We start from the raw sequence: 16,892 nt of genomic DNA on the forward strand, positions 1-16,892 counted from the left end.
TTGCTGGGTCAGTTAATCCAGCCGAGGTCCATTAACACATATCATAATTGCAGTCAAATCTGAGGACCACAGAGGCACCTAGGTGGTTCAGTTGGTTAAGCGTTCGACTTCAGCTCAGGTCATGATCTTGCGGTTCATGAGTTCAAGCCCCGTGTTGGGGTCTGTGCTGACAGCTCAGAGCCTGGAGCCCGCTTCAGATTTTGTGTCTCTCTATTCCTCCCCTGCTTGTGCTCTGTTTCTCTCTCTCTCTAAAATAAATAAAGATTTTAAAAAATTTTTGAAATCTGAGGACCACAGATTATTTGGTAGATATTCTTACAACTTCTTAGTAAGTCAGACAAGGTGGTAAATGGGATGTTGCTATAGGGTGGCTGACAGCTTTTTTCCTTTTTGCTCACCATCGTGACTTCCCAGAAGTGCTCAGGTTCTCAGGTACATAAGACCCCTTTCTTGTATTCTGCTCCCGGCTTTATGCCCTTACGTTAACATCCTCAGAGGTAGTCTATGCAAATTTAAATAGAGCTTAGCACAGTGACAGTCACATAGAAGTGACTCAGTAAATTTTCACTATTATTATCTTCCCCTGAAAATACAATCTCATACATGAGATTCCCTTTCTTCAAAAAAAAAAAAAAAAAAAAAATACATTGTTTTCCTTGTGGGTGACCTGTAAGTGATTTTTGGCTACTGTAAGTTAATGGCCCTAAAGTGCAGAAGTTCATATTCTTAATCTAATGTATAAATAATAAATAACTAAAAGTATGTAATGTGATAACTTGGATTTCATTTTGAATGACTGATTCAACTCATCATTAATACATCAAAAAAGAGGGGCTTCTGGATGGATTAATCAGGTAGGTGTCTGATTCTTGGTTTCGGCTTGGGTCATGGTCTCATGGTTCATGGGATTAAGCCCCACCACTGGGCTCTGCGCTGACAGCGTGGAGCCTGCTTGGGATTCTCTCTCTCTCCCCTTCTCTCTCTACCCCTCCCCCCACTCGTGTGTGTAGGCACAGGCTCACTCTCTCTCTCTCTCTCAAAATAAATAAACATTTAAAAAAAATCTACAAAGGAGAAGAGAGAATACAGGTATTTACTGAGCACTTCGGGCATGATCTCATTAGACCCGTCTGCCAAGGGAGACGACAGTACCAGGTCAAGGAGTCCTCACACAATCTGGCCACGCTCCCCAGCCTCGTGGAAAGGCAGACACACACACCACCAATTCCTCTTCTGTGTGAGAGTCTCTGCAACCTGGACAAGGACCAAGAGTTATGGAAGCTCAGAAGGACAGTTAATACTGACCAGGGAACAGAGAGGCTGCACAGGGGTCTCTGAGACTTGAACAATGAGCAGGAATGTGACAGACTAGGAATGGAGGGAAAGGCATTCTTGGTGGAGGGGACAGCATGTGCAGAGGCTCTGATGCCAAGGGTGTGGGGAGGCTCAGGGGAGGGCTCCCATTGTCTGGTATGGTTGCGGTGTTGGGCATGCGGGGTGGGGGCCGAGGCATGAACTGCTGTGAGATACATCGGTGAAATTGCACTTGAAATACAACGGGCTTTTTTTATTTTTATTTTTACAAATAGTTTATTGTCAAATTGGTTTCCACATGACACCCAGTGCTCATCCCCACAAGTGCCCTCCTCCATGCCCATCCCCCCCCCCCCCCCCTCCCTCCGTCCTCAGTTTTTTCAGCATTCAAGTGGTTTGCCTCTTTCCCTTTCCCCCACCGTTTCCCCCCTTCTTCTCCCCCTTGTTCCTCAGTTAAGTTCCTCCTAATCCTCCTATATGTGCAAACATATGAAATACAATGGGCTTTTAATCCCAGGTGCAGGTAAGTGCTTTCATGTAGGTGATGAGGCACCATTAAAGACTTTTTGAGTATTATGATAACATAATCACTCATCTTTTCTTGGTCTTATGTCCACTAAAAAGGGTTTTTTTTTTTTCCTATTCTTGATAAAAATGAGTCCCGTGTACTTACAGTTTATGATCAGAGACCATCAGATACAGCCCCTGCCTTTTAGCAGAGTATAACCCCATTTTATAGATGGGGCTAGTGAAGTTCAGGGAAGTAAAGTGACCAAGATTGTTTTGTTTTGTTTTGTTTTGTTTAGAGAGAGTGTGCACAAGCAGGGGAGAGGGGCAGAGGGAGAAAGAGAAAGAGAATCTTAAGCAGTCTCCACACTCAGCACAGAGCCCAATGCAGGGCTTGATCCCACGACCCTGGGATCATGACCTCAGCCAAAATCAAGAGTCGGATACTAACCGACTGAGCCACCCTGCACCCCTCTAGATAGGTAATAGGATGTTAGAATTACAGCTCCTGCAACACAATCTAGCTTTTCGAACATACACATCCTACACTTTGACCTCACGCGAATTTGATTAGGAAAGAGGGAGAAACGTGCTATTTTGAAGGGCTGGCGGTTTCACCCATCACCCGGCTGACTGAATAGATGTCCCTGAAGGAGGTGAGCTGGGGATACATGTATCCACCTCCCCCTCTGTGAGTCTCAGTCCCTTCATGCCCTTCATACACTGAGGCTCTTGCTACTCTTTCTAGAGTAGGACTTTAGTGGCTAGAGATATGTGCCTTTTTGTACCATCTGGCCTCTAAAACATTGCTGTATTTTAAGGATTATCCAGGGCAGTTTGACAATCCCCCCTTTCTGCGCCGCACCCTGGCATCACTAGTCTCTCTGCTGTCCCTCGGCAGGCCTCTAGAGGCTGTTGGTATCCACAGATCTTTCCTGAGTCCCTTTGCCTTCCAAAGGTTGTACCAGTCTGCAGACTCCTCTCCTTGGGCAGTGCCTGCCTCACCTCCCCTGCGGTTCTGTGTCCCTCTGGAGACTGTCCTGTCCTTCACTGAAGCACTGGCTCTGCATGGTACACTTGGGCACCCGCACTGCTGTTGTCTGCCTGACACGTGAGTAAAAGGCAGAGAGCCTTGCTTCTCATGTCCCTCCTTCCGGCCCCAAAAGTTTCCAGGCTACCGGAACCTCCCTAGGGCAATGCAGAGTTTCAGGCAGAGTACATGTTTGTGGAATTAAGCTGAACCTTAGGGAAGCTTTGGTGACCAGAAACAGAATGCAACTTTGGCCAACTTAAGCTAAAACCAAGGGATTTGCGGTTAGCTCGGAGTCAAAGGACAAGCTAAAGAAGCAAACCTTGAAAAAGACAGAAACCAGGGAAAGCCTGAGATTAAAGTCAGAGGAATGAAGAGAATGCCCCTGGGATAAATTTCCTTCAGTTGTTTTCTATCCTTGTGCTCTCTGCTGAGAATGCAAATTCTTTGCAGTCAGAGTTCAATCACCCAGGCTCATCCTTAAACAAAGAGAGTTGGGGTATTTGTCTGGCAGTGTCACCAAGACCCCCGTACAGTGAGAGAGGGATAGTACATCACAGCAAAAGTAGGCTTCTAATTATCCTTACAACTTCCTCTTTGAGACATCGGTTACTGAGAAGTGTGTCATTCAATTTCCAAATATGTGGTGGTTTTTCAGATTATCTTTCTTTCAAATGATTTCTACTTTAATTCCATTTTTGTCAGAGAACATTCTTTCTGTATGATTCCAGTTTGTGGGTTTTGATTTATGAGAATAGTTTATCTTGGTCTGTGCCCCATGTGCTCTTGAAAAGAATCTGTATTCTGCTGGTGTGAAATGGAACATTCTATAAATGTTAAGTAGGTCAGCTTGATTGATGGCGTTGCTTAGGTCTAATATATCCTTGCTGACTTTCCACTTACTTATTCTATTAATTACTGGGCGAGGAGTATGGAAGTCTCCAAATACACTTGTGGATTTGTTTGTTCTTTCAAGTCTATCAGTTTTTGCTTCATATATTTGGAAGCTTTGTTGTTAGATAAATGCACATTTACACGCTTTAGATTTGTCTTGATGACTTGACCCTTTTATCATGTATAATCACTGTATAATGTCTCCATTTATCTCTCATAATATTCCTTGTCCAGAATCTACTTTCTCTAATATTAATACACCCATCCAGGATTTTTTTAAAATTAGTATTTGCATGGGATACATTTTCCCCTTAATTTTAACAGATGTATATTTTTATAGTTTAAGTGGGTTTCCTGCAGACAGCAGTTAGTTGGATCTTGCTTGTGTATTCAGTTTGGCTACCTCTTACAATTGGTGTATTTAGAACATTTATATTTAATTATTGATGTGATTGGATTAAAATCCATGCTGCCATCTTGCTAATTGTTTTCTGTTTCATCTGCTCTTTGTTTTTTACTTCTTTCTGCTTGCTTATTATATGTTTACCTCTTTGAACTTCTTCAGGAGTTGTCCTAGGTTTTAGATATCGTTAGTTAATTGCAGGTTAATTTCTTTTTTCTTTCTTTCCCTTTTCTTTTCTTTTTTTTATTTAAATCCAAGTTAGTTAACATATAGTATAGTAATGATTTTAGGAGTAGAATTCAGTGATTCATCACTTACATCTAACACCCAGTGCTCATCCCAACAAGGGCCCTCCTTAATGCCCCTCACCCATTTAGCCCATCTCCCCGCCCACCCCACCCCCCCCCCGCCAACACCCCACCAGCAACCCTCAATTTGTTCTCTGTGATTTGTGGCCATAAGAGGCCTCTTATGGCCTCTTATGGCTTGTCTCCCTCTCTGTTTTTATCTTATTTTTGCTTCCTTTCTCCTATGTTCAATCAAGACTATGTTCAAATAATATTATACCATTTCATGTGTAGGGTAAGAACCCAATAACGTACTGCTACCAAGTCCTTCCTCCCATTTTTGTGCTATTTTTCTCATGTATTTATTTTTATATATGCTATAAACCCATAATATATTGTTGCTATTTTTGCTTTAAACTGGAGATAGTCAGACTTTTTCTTAAAATGCTTGATAGTAAATATTTTAGACTTTCAGTCTATATAACTAGTATTGCAACTATTTAACTGTGCCGTTATAGCTCAGAGCAGACATAGACAACACATCAACTAATGGGCATGTCTGTGTTCCAATAAAACTTTACTCATGAAAATAGCCCACAGGCCATAGCTTGCTGATCCCTTCTTTAGATAATCCAATCTCTCTAAAATTTTTTAAATGTCTATTTTTTTTTTTTTTTTGAGAGAGAGAGAGACAGAAACAGAGTGTAAGCTGGGGACGGGCAGAAAGAGAGGGAGACACAGAATCCAAAGCAGGCTCCAGGCTCCATGCTGTCAGCACAGAGCCCAATGCAGGTCTCAAATCCAAGAACCACAAGATCATGACCTGAGCTGAAGTTAGACACTTAACCAACAGAGCCACCCAGGCACCCCAAAAGAAAATTTTTATTGCCCCTTAATTTTGAAAAATATTTTCTCTGAGTTGAGAATGTTTATGTGTTAGCACTTTCAAGACACGGTTCATTGTCTTCTGGTTTGTATGATTTCTGATGAGGATGCTACATTTCTTATATGTCTTTCTCAGTATGTACATGTCTTTTTTCCCTGGATGCTTTTAGAGTTGAACTTTAGAGCTTGAACACCTCCAGGGAAGGGAGGTCACCAGCTCACAGGTTCACCAGCTGGGTTCAAAGTGAAGGTGTGATCTTCCTTCAGGCAGGACAATGATGTTAATGCACCACTAGAGGGAGGCCAGTTCCTGCTCAGAGTGTCAGTCACAGTCACAACAAAAGTAGGATGTCTCCTGTCCCTGACCTTCACCTCCACATACACCAGAATGACATAGCCACTGATCAGAAAAAGACCTAAGGAAGATCAGTACACACACTGTCCTCTCTAGAGTGTTATACAATGTTATGGATGTGGAGTCTTAAAGGAACAGATAAAAGAACAAGACTGTGCCCTAACCTTCTTTAACATCTTTTTTCTTAAAGTTGCTTTTCCAAATTTTTGTTGGTACTTGGATCTGATAAGATTATTATTATTAACTAGAGATTATTTGAACCTCACTAAGCCTCAATTATCTCTAAAGTGGAATCAGTTTTTGTTCTGTTTCCCTTTAGCCTTTACTCCCCCCCCCCAGCCCTTTTAGGCTTTAAAATGCCATAATGCCATAATTTTACATTAAAAAATGCTGATGATATATTGAGAAAGACATGTAGTAAGACCATGTGTACCATGAACAGCCATTTGTAAACACTGAGTGTGTGTGTGTGTGTGTGTGTGTGTGTGTGTGTGTATCGGTGAGTTTATGTGTTTTGTGTGTGTGTGTCCAGAGGGGAGGTGGGGGGTGGGGATAACAGTTGATCTCTAAGTGGTGGAATTGTGTATATATTCACTCTCTATGTATATTTTTCACTTTTTCTACATTGAATATATTTTTTAGAAAACCAGATTATATAAAACTCTAAAGTTCTATACATATATAAGGAATGATTGTCCTTGGTTCATGCAGAATCCCTCCCTGAATTTACTTATTTATCTTCCCTCTTTACTTACACCACTGGTTCTCAACTGGAGGTGATCCCTGCTCCATTCCCCAGGGAACATGTGGCAATATCTGGAGACATCCTTCGATGTTCACTACTAGAGGTATGGAGCTACCGGTATCCAGTGGGTTAGAGGCTAGAGATTCTGCTAAACATCCTACAACACACAAAACAGCCCACCACTTAGGAGCAATTTAAATCAGATACTGGCCCCACAGAAGTCGACATTCAGTGAGAAAATAAAGATTTTATATTATAGCTTATTTAACCAATCTTGTTTGACAAAACATTTAACTCGTTTCCAATATTTTGTTGCAAGCACTGCTACAAAGAATATTAGGGTGTGTGCATTGTTCAGAAATGTGAGATTTCTTCAAGATAGACCCCAGGGAGTGGAGTCGCTGGGCCAGTGGACATCCACTTTTAGTTGTAACAATGACTGTAAACCCAGGAACGTGGGTGGAGTCTAAAGACAGAAGCTAAAGGAAAAAAGCAGAAAGCAGAATGAGATTTTAACATAATGCCGTTCACATGAAGTGTACAGAGCAAGAAAGCAACAATACACACCTTGAAAGAGTAACTACAAGACAGTACATGCCAGACATATCAGAACGTTGCCTACGGCAGGGAAAGGAATTGTGTAAATCAGCATTTCTGTACTTCAGCACTACTGACATTTGGGGCCATATAATCCTTTGTCGTGGGGACCGCCCTGTGCATTATAGAATGTTTAGCAGTGTCCCTGGTCTCTACCCACTAGATGTCCATGGCCGTTGTATTGAGCAAAAATGTCTCCAGACATTGCCAAACATTCCTGGTGGAGGGGAGGTGGGAAAATCGCCTCCAGTTGATATAAATAAAGGAGAAAGGTAAATGGGCAAACCTAGATAGGAGTCTTGCATGGGCCCGTGGTGACAGAACAGCAGTTTCCAGAAGTTATGATTAATTTAGCCTTTGGCACCTGAATTTTTGAGTGGCTGAAAAGAAGTTACTGCTAAATTATCCTTCAAAGAAGATGTATAATTTTGTATTCCTACCAGAGCACGGAAGGACTTCTTTTCCTACACCTTTGTCAACACCTGCTATTATTAAACCTCCTTTATATTTTCCTTTTTCATTTTACCAGTCTGGGTGGTTCAAAAAGAAAACCTGTCTATAAAATTAAGCATCTCTTCATATGTTTATTGACTGTTTGGATTCCCTCTTCTGTGCCTGATTTACACATACGTATGTCAGTTACATACATGTGAGGTTTGACATCCCAGGGGAGGAGGCAAAGCCTTTTAGAAGTTTTCTTCATGAATGTAGAAAACCTCATTGCTTCCTTCATTTAAGCAGCAAGTGTTTGCTAAGGGCTGGCTACTGGGTTATGCACACATTTGCTGCTTAAGCAGTTTGAAAGGCACGGTAGCTCAGGTCCATTCTAGTCTCACAATCCTAGAAGACAGAGGATGGACATGAGTGGGGAGAAAGGCTGAATGAAACGGAGGGGAACAAGAGTCTTAGAGTCAAAGAGCAGCTTGGAAGAATCCTTAGAGGCGCCTCCGAGCTCTGAGGTCCTGTAACAAGAGGTCTCCCGAGTCATCCACCACCTGCTTAGTGAGGGACTGACCCTGTGCTGGCGCCTGGTCAGCCCCTGAAAAAGATGACTCTCTTCTCTTTGAGCACAGAGGGCAAAGGACGGCTGTTCCGTCTCTAGGCTTAAAGGGCCTCTCTACTGACAAAAATACTCTCTTCTATCCAGCTTTCTCCTGGGGACCTAATAGTATTTCAAGGGCATTAAATAGTACCATCTCTCCTCAGGGGGAGGAGGCTAAGGCCATTCAGAAGGAAAAGAAAAAGAAGAAAAGGTCGTCCAAGGACACAAAAATAACAAAAAGGAGACAGATTGCTAAAATCCAGTATCCAATCTCCAGGTTTGGGGAGAAGTCTTGCTCTTGAGATTTAGGAAAATCACTTGATCTTTGAGCCTCAGTTTCTTTCCCACCCAGCCTACCTCAGAGGTTTGAAAAGATCTAGGAGCTAATAAATAAAATATTTATTAATTAAATAAATACATAAATATTAATACATAAAATTAAATAAATACATAAATAAAATATGTATTTATGTTTTATTGACAGCTAAGCAATAAACAAATGCAAAGTATTGTAAAGATTATATTGGGCCACAGGATGTCAGAACTGGGAGAATTTGCTGACAATGGAACCCAAACTTCCCTTGGTTCACCTTTACCCTACTCTGCCACTTTTTGGACAAGCATGATGGCTCCAAGATGACAGGTGACTTGTTCAGTAGTCATAAAGAACATGTTAAAGATACAGCCACTATGGAAAACAGTATGGAGGTTACTCAAAAAATGAAAACCAGAAATACTACATAACCTAGCAATTCCACTACTGGGTGTATCTTAAGGAAATGAAAACACTACGTCAAAGAGATATGTGCACCTCCATGTTCATAGCAGCATTCTTTACAATAACCAAGACAGGGACAATCTAAGTGTTCATCAAGAGATGAATGGAAGGGCCACTTGGGTGCCTCAGTTGGTTAAGTGTCCAACTTTGGCTGAGGTCATGATCTCACGATTCGTGTGTTTGAGTGCCACATGGGGCTCTTTGCTTACAGCTCAGAGCCTGGAGCCTGCTTCAGATTCTGTGTCTGTCTCTCTCTCTGCCCCTCCCCTGCTCATGCTCTGTCTCCATTTTTCACAAAATAAAATAAAATAAAAATTAAAAAATTTTTAAAAAGATGAATAGATAAAGTGTGTGTGTGTGTGTGTGTGTGTGTGTGTGTGTGTGTGGTATATGTGAATACAATAGAATATATTCAGCCATGAAAATGGAGGAAGTCCTGTCATTTGTGAAAATGTGGATGGACCTTGAGGACATTATACTAAGTGAAATAAGTCATACAGGAAAAGAAAATACTCTGCAATCTCACTTACATGTGGAATCCAAACAACTATAACAAACAAGCTAATAGAAAAAACTATCAGATTTGTGGTTCCCAGAAGCAGAGGGTGGGGGATTGAATGAAGGCAATCCAAAGTTATAGACTTCCGGTTTTAGATATGTAGGGGCACCTGGGTGGCTCAGTCAAGCATCTGGCTCTTGATTTTGGCTCAGGTGGTGACCTCACGATTCGTGAGATCGAGGCCCATGTTGGGTTCTGCACTGACAGTGCAGAGCCTGCTTGGGAATCTCTCTCTCCCTCTCTCTCTTCCCCTCCCCCACTTATGCTCTCCTGTCAAAATAAACATTAAAAACTAATAATAAAATAGATATGTAAGTACTGGGCATGTGATATACAGCATGGGGACCATAGCTAACACTGCTCTGTGGTATAAGTGAAAACAGTTAAGAGAATAAATCCTAAGAGTTCTCATTACAAGGAAAAAATATTTTTTCTTTTTCTTTTTTTTGTATCTGTATATGAGAAGATGAATGTTAAGTTACTGTGGTGATCATTTCATGATATATGTAAGTCAAGTCATTATGCTCTTTACTTTAAACTTATATAGTGCTATATGTCAATTATATTTCAGTAAAACAAAACAAAAAAACAAATATTCTGTAGTCATTTTGACTCAGAAGACATTCTGTTATTAATACATCAGAATCCACAGGTGCCAGCTTACCTTTCCATGTGATGGTTAAAGAGACTTGTTTCTTTCCTCATTCCTGAGTGTGTCTCGCTCCCAGGTGTACCCCAGGGTTGAAAAGGAGACAAAGGAAAAGAACAGGGTGAGAAATATTTTCCACACAACTTGGTACTTTTACAAAAGACCAGAAGTTTACTGATTTCTTTTTTAGTCTTTATCAACTCGCAGCCTCAATATAGCCCCACTAAAGTTGCCCCACCAAAATAACCTCGCCCTGTAAAGCATTGTTAGCAGGACCAGGAAATCCCCTCTGTGGCCCAGTGAAATATGTCTACCTCTCGGGTCATGCTAGAATTCTGCTACTGTAGGAGTGTTCCCTCTGGGTCAGCTGGAAACCAGGTGTCTTCTTCACTTGCAGATTCCAGGGTCAACCTGATCCCCAAACTGGACCCAGTTAGGTCCATGAACAGCAGTGCCCAGGCCCTCCTCATTCCAACCCTCCTGGAGATCAGCAGCTACTACTCAGAGAGGGTGAGCCCCCTCATCACCACCAAGGACACCCTCATCAGCATCCTGGGCTCTGCAGGCTTTGTGGTGGTAACCGGCCAAGGCCCGGACACACTAAGCCAGCCAGGAGACCCTCTCACTTCTCCCAGCTCCATTGGCATTTTGGGACTGTGACTGGTTTTCAACTTGACACTTCTCCCTCCACTCCCTAAACTGAAATTCTAGCCTTCAGCAAAGAGCCTTCTTTCATTGCCAATGCCTGCATGTTTTGGGGACCTCCATGGTGCTGGCCAGAAATGGGGTCCGAAGGTCTGAGTTTTAACCCTGAGCTCAGTCATTTACTCCTACCTGATCTGGGCCAGGCCACATACCCTCAGGCACCTCTGTTTCACAAATGGGGTTAAAGAGTCCAGCATCGCCCACCTCAGAATGTTGTGGAAAACAAGTGAAGGTGTGTGGACAAGCATACTTGGAAAAGATAAACTGCTCTACAAATGTCAGTGATTCTCATTATTTTGCTGTCTCCTCTTCTGAGGGCCAGACGGGTATGAGAGGAATCTGCCTTTCTTCAAGCCAGGCTCACCTGTATCTTGTGCTAATAGCTTGGGAGCTGAGGAGACACTAATCTGTGATCCAGGAGACCTGGTCCCAGCAACCCCCAGAACAGGCACCTTTGATCCAGGCTTGCTGTGAGCCAGGAAATGCACAAAACGCATCCCATACATTCTGTCATTAAGTCATCCCCAGAACACTATAAGGTAAATGGTATGTCCTCCACTGTACAAGAGAAGAGACTTGGGCTCCTGGAAGTTAGGTTACAGTCTAGGTCAGATTTTTAGTAAGTGGCAGAGCCAGGACTTAAGCACAGGTCTACTAGGCAATGAAGCCCACGTTCATAACCATTCCACCCTGAAACTACCTCAACTGCATGACTGAAGTGACATCTCTCTGGGACTCAGTTTCCCTATCTGTAAGATGGGAGGGTTGGCTAGATCTCTGAGGGAGTCATCCAAGCCATCTTTGCTCTGCACATTTGAAAGTCTTCTTAACAAGAGGCTTACCTCCCTTTTGCCACTGGTTGTTGGGGCCAGTTGTGACCTTGCCTTCAGCCTTCTGCAGCCCCTGAACTGGTTGCTTTCCCTGAGCCTATCAAGGAGAGACAGGAATGATGATGGGTTTGCAGTCACTGGTCACCTCAACCAGATGAAGATGCGGTTGAGCACTAGCATAGCATCCATATAGCATGAGTAGCATCTTGACTCAGGGAAACAGCAGTGGACAGAGGGGTTCATATAGAACTGACTTCTAGTTCCAGGGCTATTTTCAGCTAGCTGGGGAGTGGACATGTGGAAGGTCCCCTTTCCCGGCGTTCTTTCCCTCCTTCTACAAACAATGCCCTGATTTTGCCGCAAGGAACCACCCTTTCTCCACTCCCAGTCTGTGTAATGTCAGAAGGGCAGCCTCCACCTTGACTCCAGGAGTGGACCCATGACACCCACCTGCCCTTAGTTTTTCGTTCAGATGTGGTCATGTGATCCAAGGGCTTTGATCAATGATATCAGGAAAGGGGGATCTCTGGGCTGGAATTACTAAGCCCAGATGAATTAACCTGGAACTGTAGTAGACAGATTCTCTGACTGCAATGCAGAAATAAATCTGAAGCAGGAGAAAAATGAAGCCAAGAGATGGAGACGAGGCCTGTCGATAACATTGGAGATTCTTCTTCCACAAGTGCCTGATGTAGGTGCCACCTTGTACTTCCCAGTTCCCTGGGCCAGTTTTCTTTTTGTTTAAGTCGCATTGGATGAGATTTCTGACATTGACAACTAAAGAACCCTGACTAAATATGTCAGTGACCTTGAGCAAGGTTAGCTTCTTTTAAGGTTGCCTCATCCAAAATGAGAGAATTGGGGCTCTCAGATCCTTAATAGCATCAAAATTCTAGAATTCTATATTGTAATTAAAATGGAATCTCCCTACACATCCATCAGAATGACTATAATAAAAAAGATGGCAATACAACATGTTGACAAGGAGGTGGAGAAACTAGAATTCCTGCAAACTGCTGATGGGAATGTAAAATAGTCACACGTTTAAAAACAGTGTGGTAGTTTTCAAAAGTGAAACCTACACTTATCATACAGCCCAGAAATTCTACATCCAAGCCTTTACCCAAGAAAAATGAAAACAAAGCCTATGTCCACACAAAGATGTGTTGGCAAATGTTCATAGAAGCATTACTCACAATAGGCCCAAAGTTGGATACAATCCAAACGTCCATCAACTGGTAAATGGGTAAACTAAATGTGGCATATCCATAGAATGGAATATCATTCAACAATAAAACAACAGACTCCTGATACATGCTACACCATGGATAAACCTCGAAAATATTCTTCTTAAGCGAAAGTAGCCAAATGCAAAAGATTACATATTATGTGAATCCATTTACGTGAAATGTCTAGAAAAGGCAAATTTACAGAGACAAAGAGCAGATAAATTGTTGGTTAGGGCTGGGGGTAGAACCAGGGATCAACTATAAATGGGCAGGAGGAGACTTCAGTATGACAGAAACGTTTCAGACCGGCTTGTGGTGATGATTGTACAACTGTAGATTTACTGAAATCATTTAATTGTACACTTGCAGTGGGTGAATTTTATGGTGTGTAAATTATAACAATAAAGCTATTTAAAAATGGAATCTCCTCCTCCACCCTCTCATTTACTAGCTGAGAGTCTTTCAGGAACATTAGAATAGAAGAGAAAGATGCCTCCTCCAGCAATTACCTCTTAAACATCTCCTTTTAAGTTTACGTTTTTCCTGAAACTCTTTTTTGCTTCAGGAAAAAAATTCATTAGAGTTGTAGGTTCGGTGGGATGGCCAGGAGAAATCTAAAGCATTCATAGATGTTGTGCCAAAGTTAGCCAACGTAGGAAGATGGAAACGTTAGAAGCTGAAAGCATGGTGGTTTAAAAGGTGTCATTGCTCTAGAGAAAGGAAATCATTAGTCTGACGTGTTTCAAAGCTCTAGGGCTGAGTAATTTCACATACGTGATTTCTGATGTGACTGCCTCACATCACTGAGGCACTTGGAAAAATGTTGATTCCTAAATCAACATTCTGCGGTGGGCCCCGGGAATCAGCACGTTAGTCAGCTTCCTTGGTGGTTGTCCGTCCTGCCCACTGAAGTTTGAGTACCACTGCTCCAGCCAGAAATGGTTACTAATTGAAGGGACTGGAAGAATTTCACAGGGAACATGTCAAGTCACAAAATTCAAGTTCTAAGTCTGTCAAATAGCAGCGGATTTCTACAGGTGGAAGACTAAGAAGGCATAGATTGATTGGCTTAGGTCAGAGGTTGGAAAACATTTTCTCTGAAGGACCAGATAGTAAAAATTTTAACCTTTGCGGGCCATACAGTCTGTGGCATAACTAAGCAACTCTGCTGTTGTAGCGTGAAAGCGGCCATGGACAATACATAAATGGAAGGACATGGCTGTGTTCCAATAAAACTTTATTTACAGAGACAGGCATCAGGATAGATTTGGCCAAAACAAAGTCAGAGTTAACCAATCCCTGCTCTAGATTGTCACAAAAGAGAGAAATCAAACAAGATCAGTATCAATACTCGGCATCTCACTCATCTTGTAAAAAGTACAAGTCAGTGAAGTCTCTTACTCTACAGAATCAGCAATGGAAGCTCCCCATCTCCAATGTCAGAACATGCACCCCACCTGGCTGGTGCTAGAATGACTCCTTTTAGTACAAAGGAGAGTGATGGCTTTTGTCATGCTGCTATTGACTGCCAACAATCCTCCTGCTGCCTACTACTGCCTATTACACATAGTGATAAACTCCTGAACCATGTGGGCCTGTGGCTAAAGCTGGAAGGGAAGTTAACACTGACCTAGGAACAGATCTTCTGTGGCTTTCTGCATAGAAGACTGAAATTTTGGGAATGAGGATTTCCTGGTTGTCCACAGCACATGTGGACGTGTCATTACACCTCTCTGGCCTCAAGTATCTCATCTGTAGCTAGGGGACCGTAATCCCTCCCCTTCTTCCTCCACGTTAGTCGTTAACATCAGTGGGATTCTGGATGGGTTAAGTCCTCGGGAACCGCATAGTCCTGTACTCAGGATACCACCCTGCCTGGGTGAATTTCAGCTGGTGGATCTCTCTCCTTGGCCCCAGTTACCTTCCTCTTTTAATCTTCCTTGATAATCATCACCTTCGAACAAGGAATCATAAGCAGGTAGAGGGGGAAGGCATCTCTGAAGTTAAATTTGAGGAAGAAAATTATCCCCAGGTCTGCAGCATGTGTTTTACTGAATTTATGGCAGAGAGCTACGGCCAAGAAGACAGACTGACCACAACCTAAAACCCAGCAGTTAGCCTCAGTATGGGAGGACACACCCCCTCTCCTAGTGCTGATTGTCTCCTGCTGGGAGGGGACCTGAGTACTCCATATACTTCTTACTTCTCTGTTTTTCTACTCCCACTTTAATCAGGCTCCCCACCCAATCCCTGCCATGCTCTTAACATACCCCCTTCTTACATTTTAACTTTTGTGGCAAAAATAACATATATAGCTTTAAAAATGAGAGCATTGAAATGAAAACGTGAAATTCCCACCCCTTCTTCCACCCCTGTGTCTCCACTTACACTGCCACCGTGTAGGAGGGACAATTATAAAGTCTTCCAGATGTTTGCACGCACACGCCAACATGGGTGTGATCTATGTGTGTCTTAGTCCATTCACTCTGCTGTAGAAAAAAGACTAGGTAATTCTAAATAAAGAACTTCAGTTTTCACAGTTGTGGAGGCTGGAAGTCCAAGATCAACGTAGCAGCATGGTCAGGGGAAGGCCTTCTTCCAGGCTGCAGGCTCCTCATTGTATCCTTATGTGGAGCAAGGGAGCTCTCTGGGGCCTCCTTGATAAGGGAGCTAATGTCACTCAGGAGGTCTCCATCCTTGTGAACTAATCACCTCTCAGGGGCTCCACTTCCTCATACCATCACATTGGGCATTAGGATTTTAACATATGAATTTTAGGGGGACACAAACACTCAGACCATAGCAGTGTTTCTGTATGAATGTGTATTTACATATGGGTGGGTGTTCATGGTTGTATGTGTATATGGCTTCTTATTTTTAGAAAAAAAAAGGGATTATATTATACTCAATGCGGTGAGCATTTCCTATTTCACAATAACACACCCTGAACATCCCTCCACATCAGTGAGTACAGATGTACTTGAATCTTTTTAACAGCTGCAGCAGTGTTTTACTCAATAGAAGTACAATAGTTTATTTAATCAGGATCCCCTTGATGCAGGTACAGGCAGGTCGTCTCTAACCTTTTGCTGGTACCGATAATGCTGTGGCAAACACCCTGGTGTATAGCTGTGTAAGCATCTCTGTAGGATGGATCCCTAGGAAGTGAATTGCTGAGCTAAAGGAAATGTGATTTTTAAAGTTTCGATAAATATCACCAAGTTAACTTCCAGCGCTATGTCATTGTTATTTTAGTGTGCCTGTCTTTGATCAGTGGAGAGGTTTCACAATGCTGTCCCTTGCATTACGGTGCCTAATGTTCAAGTTTTATTTCTCCTATGTGATGAGCATCTCTTTCTGCTCCCCAGCATCCATCCTCCCTTCTTCCGGTAATTGTTCCCTGACTGTCCTTTGGAAAACCACTTATGCCACCCCCCATGGACATAGTTCTGAGGCTAACCCTGTCCTCCACTCCAGGGGTGAATATAGAACCCAATCCTGGACTATCAGAGTCGCAGTGGCTGGTTCAAGCATGTGTGTATGTCCCAATCTGCCCAACAGCAGCTAGTGCCAGGGCTATTTCTAGAACTACTGCGAAAGAGGGAGAGTAGCCCTGAGTCACCCCTCCTTCCTGTCCTCCTACTGAAGCAGAGCTCAATCCATCAACCCCTAATCCCAGATAAAGGCGGGGGCGGGGGGGGGGGCTCTGCAGGGCAGAGTCAATCTCCCTCGGCCTACTTCTTCATATACAAAATGGGGAGGTTGGGCTCTGTTCTCTAAGGTCATTTTAGCTCATGTGATTATCCACTGAGAAGCACAGGGACTTGTCCGAAGTGTAGATATTTATCGAGTTAAGAGATCGTTTCCTCCAGAATACTTGCTCTACAAACCAGACCTAATAAAATGAGCATGTCAGCAGTCAGTATTTACTCAATGAGTTGAAAACTTTTGTTCACATGGAAACATCCACACAGATGTCTATTGCAGGTGTTTTCACAAATGCCAGAGTTTGAAAGCAATCAAAATGCTCCTCAGTAGGTGAATGGATAAATAAACTGTGGTACACCCAGATAGTACAATAGT

General features: G+C 42.7%; 1 protein-coding gene across 1 annotated transcript in view; it reads left to right on the forward strand.

The window, feature by feature from the left end:
- The first annotated feature begins 2,907 nt into the window (after window positions 1–2,907).
- The window catches only part of SLC36A2 (solute carrier family 36 member 2), a 46,342-nt gene continuing 32,357 nt past the window's right edge, over window positions 2,908–16,892 (forward strand). Inside the window, exon 1 of the mRNA XM_039239440.1 lies at window positions 2,908–2,932. The gene's annotated coding sequence lies outside the window, so the exon portion shown is untranslated. The remainder of the gene's footprint in view (window positions 2,933–16,892) is intronic.

The sequence above is a fragment of the Hyaena hyaena genome, unplaced genomic scaffold (assembly GCF_003009895.1).
Source record: "Hyaena hyaena isolate Hyena2069 unplaced genomic scaffold, ASM300989v1 scaffold_157, whole genome shotgun sequence".
NCBI classification, from domain to species: Eukaryota; Metazoa; Chordata; class Mammalia; order Carnivora; family Hyaenidae; genus Hyaena; species Hyaena hyaena.